Raw genomic sequence first — 7913 nt, 5'->3', positions numbered from 1 at the left:
TACCTAAATTTCTTGGATTCTCAGTATCGCTCGACAATGTTCCTTGTGGTCTATTACAAAGCTCCGTAGCTAATTGACCCATTTCATTTACCAAATTTTTCAATGTTGTTGCCTGACATTAGATCAAAGTGTCATTCTTTGCCATGTAGGCTTTCAACAAGTTCTCCAAACTGTTTGATGCTTCAGCTTGAGGTGGTTTTGGAGCTTATTGATTAAACCCTGAAGATTGGTTGGGTTTATGCTGTAAGAAGTTGTTATCTGGTCCATTTCCTTGGTTGCTCCTAGAAAAGTTATGATGATTACACCATGAAGGATTGTAGAAGTTGGACTGGGGTCCTTGTCCACTCCTATTTTGATGCTGGTTCCCCACATAGTACACCGGCTCAGGATTTGATGGACATTTCTCAAAAGAATAACCTTCCCCACAGTACACACAGGAAACTACTTCAAACAGACTTGGTGGCTGAGATGCAAAATTATTAGCACTATTAGCGGTAAAATATTTTAATATAGATAAAATAAACGATACTTAAGCTGACAACGAAGTGAGGGCATCAATTTCATGAACTCTAGCTACATGTCTTTTAGAAGCTGTTCGATTTGTTGGCCATTAATAAGTATTACTCGCGATCCTCTCGATGATCTCATAAGCATTATTATAAGACTTAGACAAAATTTCACCATTCGCAGAAGCATCTACCATCAATCTTGTATGTTCATTGAGACCATTATAGAATGTCTCCAACTGGATACAACAAGGAATCCCATAATGAGGACACTTACACAGTAACTCCTTGAATCGTTCCCAAGCCTTATACAAAGACTCGTCATCCAATTGTTGGAAAGTTGTGATCTCATTCCTCAACTTAGTGTTTTTGCTAGGTAAGAAATACTTAACCAAAAATCTCTTTGCTAATTCTTACCATGTAGATATGGAACTTGGTGGCAATGAATTGTGCCATGCTCGTACTTGATCTCATAACGAGTACGAAAACAACATCAACCTCAGTGCGTCTTTAGTCACATCAGCTATATTGAATAAATCACTCACCTCTATAAATAATCGAAGGTAGAAATGTGGATCTTCCGTGGGCATACCACTGAATTGGCCCATCGTTTGGAGCATTTGAAACATCATTGGTTTCAATTCAATTTGGGTTGCCTCAATATCTGGTCTTCTAATTCCTAGATTTAACTCACTAAAAAGTGGCACAGCATATTGTTTGATGCATCGATCTGTAACAGCCCGATTTTGGGCCCACTCAGAACAGTGGTTTTGGGACCACAAATCCAACATTGTAAAATTCATTTTTATTATATTTTTATGGTCTATAATTTTATGGAATTATTTTGTTAAAATTTAGTTAAAAAATTTTGACGTTTGGGCACTCAATTTAGTCAAAAGGACTAACTGTAAAAAGTGTAAAACTTGAGTTCTAAAAGCTAAAGGTGTTAAATTGCTATGAAATTTTAAATTGGAGGTCCTTAAATGGTAATTAGACCATTGGTTGATTTTTTGGACAAAAATGGACATGAAATGGGTGAAATAGAATATTTTTAAGTTAGGGGCATTTTGTTCATTTAGTAATTAAAATAAATTAAAAGCCAAATTTTGTCCATCTTCAACCCCTTGGCTGAATATACCATGGAAGCCATGGATAGGGTTTTGTTCAAGCTTTCCAAGCCCCATAGTAAGTCCATTCTTGCCCCGTTTTTAATGATTTTTACGTTTTTGAAATCCTTGTATCATGATCTACCTACTTCTACCACTTATTTGAGTTATGATGAAGGTCTAGGGTTTGAACCATGTTAGAAATTTCTGTATTTTGATGATTAATGGTAGATTATAAATGTTTATTGTAACATCCTGATTTTGGGCCTAGCCGGAACAGTGGTTTCAGGACCACAAATCCGATGAGGAAAATTCATTTTTCTTATATTTTTATGGTCTACGATTTCACGAAATAATAAAATTTTGTTAAAAAATTTTGACATTTGGGCACTCAATTTGGTTAAAAGGACTAAATTGTAAAAAGTGCAAAAGTTGAGTTCTACATGTTAGAAGTGTCTAATTGTTATGATTTTTTAAATTAAAGGCCCTTAAATGGTAGTTAGACCATTTTGAAGTTTGTGGAAAAAAATGGACATGGTATGATAGCTTTTTAAAAGTTTTTCATTAAGGGCATTTTAGTAAATTGGTAATTAAATAAATTAAAAATGCCAAAATAAGCCAAATTTTCTCATCTTCTTCCTCATGGCCAAATTTTTCATGAAAAACACCATGGATAGGGTTTTCAAGCTTTCCAAGCTCATTTGTAAGTGATCCCGAGCCCCGTTTTTAATGTTCTTTACATTTTTGAAGTCCCGGTAACATGTTCTAGCTATTTCTACCATTATTTTGAGCTAGGGTTTGTGTTTAAAAATTTACCCATGAATGATATGCATGTATTTTGATTTTTAATGGTAGAATATGAAGTTGAAATTGTGTTAAACAACTTTTGCTAAGTGATTTTACGTAAAAACGAGTAAAACGACATAATCGGTAAAAATACCTAATGTTCATAAGTACATGTTAGAGTGAGAATTTGATGTTTCCATAGAAGGGAAAAATGATCAGCGTGTCATAAAACATAAGAAAATAGGATGAAGTTTAATTTCCGAACCTTGGGCAAAAGTGCAAATATGCAAAAGTTTAGGCGTCAAAATGAAAATTTGTAAAAATATGATTTTTGGACCCGTATGAATAATGTGACTAATTATTAGGCTAAATGTGATATTATAGATGAAGGAAATCGAGATTTGGGCTTAAATCGGGAAAATACAAGGTTATGGACTAAAATGGTAAATTGTCGTTTCTGGATCGAGGTAAGTTCATGTGTTAATAATAACGCAATACCATGCATGGATTGTAATTCTCTATTGATATGGCATAAATTGTATGAGTTAATATGTTTAAGAGAAGTTGATGGACGGTATGTATGATATGGAAAAATGTAATGCTTGTTGTGTCATGTGAAATAGAATGGAAAATTATTGTTACATGAATTGAGTGTTAAATTACTATTACCTGGGTTGAATGAATTGCTACAAAAGTTGTACCTGATGAGATTTCGACAAGTTTGTACTTAAATAATTTATCGATTCTTTTTATTTTATTATATTTTGCTATCATATAAAATGTGGCTGTCTATAGAATGACTATTTGTTGTAAATTGCAAATTGCAAATTGAAAAAGGACTATGAATAAATTTGTAACATGTTGGAAAGTGAGGAATTTCCCGGTTGAGCCTTCAAAATAGAAATGATACAAATGATCTATTGTGAGGTCACGTGTGTAGTACTAAGTGCAGGCTATTACGTGTACCGGATAATTGGTCGCATGTGTAGTACTAAGTGCAGGCTACTATGCGTACCCGATAACTTCGATCACATGTGTAGTACTAAATGCAGACTACTACGTGTATCAGATGGTTAGGTCACGTGTGTAGTACTAAGTGCAGGCTACTACGTGTACCAGATAATTGGTCGCATGTGTAGTACTAAGTGCAGGCTACTATGCGTACTAGATAGCCTTGTCCACAAGTGTGAAAATATGTGCAGGCAATTGAGTATCAGTTATTATTCCGAAGAGTTCAACGGGAAAATCGATTAAGTAAAAATACATGTGAACATGATTATTGTGACAGCCCAAAATTGACCCTAGTCGGGAAGTGGTTTCGGGACTGCTAAACCGAGTCACCGAAATGTTTGAATGTGATATTTATTGTCTAGAATATGTAATTATGAATGTGTGAAAATTGCAAGCTTCGATTTAGTCGATTGCATGTGAATTTAGTCAATAGGACTTATGTGCGACATTTTTGAAATGTGATAGGTCGAAGCATAAGGACCTATTAGTGCATGAAATAAAAAGGGGGACTTGCATGTCAAATTTCCCCCCTAATTAGTAGTGGCCGGCCATGACAAGCATGGTAGACCAAGTGTGATGGGCAAGACATGTCATAGACATGTTGTGTTGGTGCATCATGGGTGGAAAAAAAATAAAATAAGGAGAATGGGCATAAAATAATGAAAAGGAATATGATGGAAACAAAAAAAAAGTGTGTGGTTGTCTTCCCCCCCCCCCATTTTGCCGAAACTAGAAAGAAAAACAAAAAAAAAGTGCTCATCCTTTGGTTCATCTTTGGCCAAAAATTTTAAGGAGGAAGGAAGAAGAAAGGTTGAAGAGGTTCGGCCATGCATGTAACTAGGCTAAGGTATGTTTGATGATGTTCCATGAGATGCATGCATGTTTTAAGTTGTAAGTTTGAAATCTACCTAGCCATGGTTCAAATTTTGTTAATTGATGGAGATGATATTCGGCCATGAATGTTACATTCTTGGTTGGTATTTTGATGTCTTTGGTGATGAGGTATGAAGATGGTTGATTTTGAGTGTTTAATAAAAAGGATACATGAATTATTGTTAAATAATGGTCGAATGTAGCATGATTAAAGATGTGAATAAATTGAAGTTAAGGAGGTTGTCAATGAAAAATATGAGTTGGATGAGTCTTAAAGAATAAAAATTTAGGTGACTAGAGGTCAAGGACATTCGGTCAAAGGCTTGTGTGCTAGCAAAATCGGCCAAGTGTTTGTGTGGTGGAAATTAAGTGTTAAATGGAATGAAAATGATATTATATGGGGGTATGTATATTCGGCCATATGAGTAAATATATAGATGATGTTAAAGTTGATTATGTATAATGGGCATTAAGATGTGGAACTTAAGAAATGTAGTTATATGTGGATTTACATGATGTTATAGTTGACATTGTACATATATACATACATTCGGCCATCTAATTGAGTATGAAGGTGGTGTTAAATCTAATTGTGATGCCCATTCCGAAGTATATATACATATATATATACATAAGTATGCCCATTCGTGATGTTACCTTTAATTATGTGTATAATCGAATAAATGGGTAATTAGTGAGGATGGTTGCCGAATATACAAACATACATATGCATGTGTAATTGAATTATGAATGTTTAGCAAGATGGTTAAACTAGTTGATTTATTGATTAAGCTCAAGGAGTTAAAGGAGGAGAATCAAGCAAAGGCAAAGAAAAGATCATCGAGTAGCCGAGTTGGAACCGTCTTACCCAACACAAAGTAAGTCATTAAGCATATAGTTTGTATTAATTTAAATGGTCATAACGTCTATGTAATGACGCTGAATGGAATGATAAATATATATATACATGTATGTATGTGGTGATGAAAGTGTTGAATGAAAAGAAAAGAGGTGAGATGTATTGAGTTGTTGATTATATAGCACTAAGTGTGCGAGTTTGATTATGTAGCACTAAGTGTGCGAGCTTGATTATGTAGCACTAAGTGTGCGAGTTTGATTATGTAGCACTAAGTGTGCGAGTTTGATTATATAGCACTAAGTGTGCGAGTTGATTATATAGCACTGAGTGTGTGGACTTAATATATACTTTTGAATCACTATGGACACTAAGTGTGCGACATTATTGAGTTGATCACGGACAGCGGATCGGGTAAGTACCTTGAGTTCATGGCCAATAGGCGCTATGTTTATAATTGGAGTTGAGCTTGGTAAGTTTGAACCTATGTGACAATTATAATTGAAGTCACGTACATAAGATTTATCGTGGAATAGGTGAAAGGTCGTTTAGTTGTATGATTGTAACGAAAATAAAATGATGTATGAAAATGCCTCAAATATCCTATTGATTAGTATATGGAATGTGAATGCATGACTTGGTATGAGATTGAACCGATAGATCTAAGGAACTATGGTATGGTTCGGTATGGATGGAGTAACTAGCCTCGTTCCATTTTGTTTCCTCTTGTGATAATGTTGTTAATGGATGGTAGTGCATTGCTTATGACTTACTGAGTTATATACTCACTCGGTGTTTCCTTGTCACCTATTTTAGGTTTCTTGGACTCGACTCTTTTTGCGTGATCGGGCCGTCATTGGAGTCATCACACCGGCTAGCAAGTTTTGGTACTTTCTTCTTAGTCGGCTTAGGAGAACATTTCGGCATGTATAGGCTATTATGTTGTGTTTGAACTTTGGTATGTAAACTTTTAGCCATGCGAAAATGGCATAAATGTCGGTTGGGTTTGGTTTATAACGTTAGGTCGTAAGCCTTGGTAATTCGACCCCTTTTTTTTTATGCCATATGTCATGGTTGATTATTTTTGGTGTTAAAATTCATGATATGGCAATAGTGTAGTAGGGAGATGTTTGACAATGATTAGCCTTTGGCATGGCTAGTCATGATCATAATTTGTGATATGTATGATGAATTACTAGTTAGATCAAGGAGAAATCACGAAATGGGCATAGTTGCTTTTGTAACAGATGCTGGCAGCATCAGTGACGTGAGATTGAAAAATCACTAAAAATAGTAGGAGTGGAATTAATTAATGAATAAATTATGTAATCGAAGCTCGATGAGTCTATTTTCATATAGAAGTAACGAAATGATCATATGGACAGTATGTTAAGAGATATTCAGGTTCTCGTGAGACAGGACCAGAACGGTTTCTGGATTCCCTGTTCCGACTTTGGAAATTCATTATAAATTCACCAGAGATAATGAGAATTCAGGCCATATATTTACAGATTCCTCTCTGAGTCTAGTTTCCATAGAAACAAACGGCATCAGTATTGAAGCTCTGTGCAGGGAGATATCCAAGTCGTAATGCGCAAAGGTCAGTGTAGTCAGTCTCTGTAACATGGGAGACTTTGACTAATAAACTGTACTAATTGGCCAGACCAACAATTCTACAAAAATTCTACCATATAGGTATATGAGTCTAGTTCCAGGGAAAATTTACGGAACTGGATTTCGAGCTTCAGAACTCAAGATATGATTTTTAAGGCGACTAGTATGCAGATTGGCAGCTTGTCTAGGAAATGTCAAATAAGTGGTTTGAAGTCTGTTAACACCTCGCGTTCGACTCCGGTGACGGTCTCGGGTTCGGGGTGTTACATTTTAATTGGTATCAGAGCTATGGTTTAGTCGGTTCTAGGACTACCATAGCACGTATGAGTCTAGCTATACATGCCGAATGTTAATGTTTAAATGTGTGATGACTTCTGACGGTTAAAATTTATGTTTTGATTAGTAAATGGATCCCGGTGTAGAGAGAACCTTGGCGGATGACATTGAAAGTGTAGCGGCTGCTCCTGCACAAGGGACACCGCCTGTTGAACCTCAGTCATCTGCGAATAATCAAGGTGAGGGGGCTAAACAAGCCTTCTTTACCATGATGAATGAGTGGGTCGCGCAATATGCCCGAACCAATCCGGCTGTCCAACAATTCCCGAATTTGAATAATCCACCCCAAGAGCCCATAATGCCATCAGTCACTGATCCTGTGAGGCTGAGTAAGCCACCTGTAGACTTGATTAGGAAGCGCAGGGCTGAGGAGTTCAGGGCCATAGTTACTGATGATGCTGAAAGGGCCGAGTTCTGGCTTGATAACACCATTCGAGTGTTTGATGAACTGTCATGCACACCCGATGAATGTCTAAAGTGTGCTATATCCTTGTTGCGGGACTCAACCTACTATTGGTGGAGGACCCTGATTTCCATAGTCCCAAACGAACGAGTAACTTGGGACTTCTTTCAGACGGAATTTCGAAAGAAATATATTAGTCAACGGTTCATTGATCAAAAGCGTAAGGAATTCTTGGAACTCAAGCATTGCCGTATGACAATATCTGAATACGAACATGAATTCGTAAGACTCAGTAGGTATGCCCGGGAGTGTGTTGCTGATGAGGTTGCTATGTGCAAAAGATTCGAAGAAGGATTGAATGAAGATTTAAAGCTACTAGTGGGTATTTTGGAGATAAAAGAATTCGTAACACTAGTCGAACG

At 36.3% G+C, this 7913-nt stretch overlaps 1 non-coding gene across 1 annotated transcript; it reads left to right on the top strand.

Moving 5' to 3' along the window:
* Nucleotides 1-761: 761 nt before the first annotated feature.
* LOC121211820 (small nucleolar RNA R71) lies at nt 762-868 on the top strand. Its single transcript, XR_005907038.1, has one exon. It is a non-coding gene; the product is annotated as a small nucleolar RNA R71 (small nucleolar RNA).
* The last annotated feature ends 7045 nt before the right edge of the window (nt 869-7913 follow it).

This window comes from Gossypium hirsutum, chromosome A12 (assembly GCF_007990345.1).
Source record: "Gossypium hirsutum isolate 1008001.06 chromosome A12, Gossypium_hirsutum_v2.1, whole genome shotgun sequence".
Taxonomy (NCBI): Eukaryota; Viridiplantae; Streptophyta; class Magnoliopsida; order Malvales; family Malvaceae; genus Gossypium; species Gossypium hirsutum.
The sequence above is the reverse complement of the archived record's forward strand: the minus strand, read 5'-3'. Positions and strand labels throughout refer to the sequence as shown.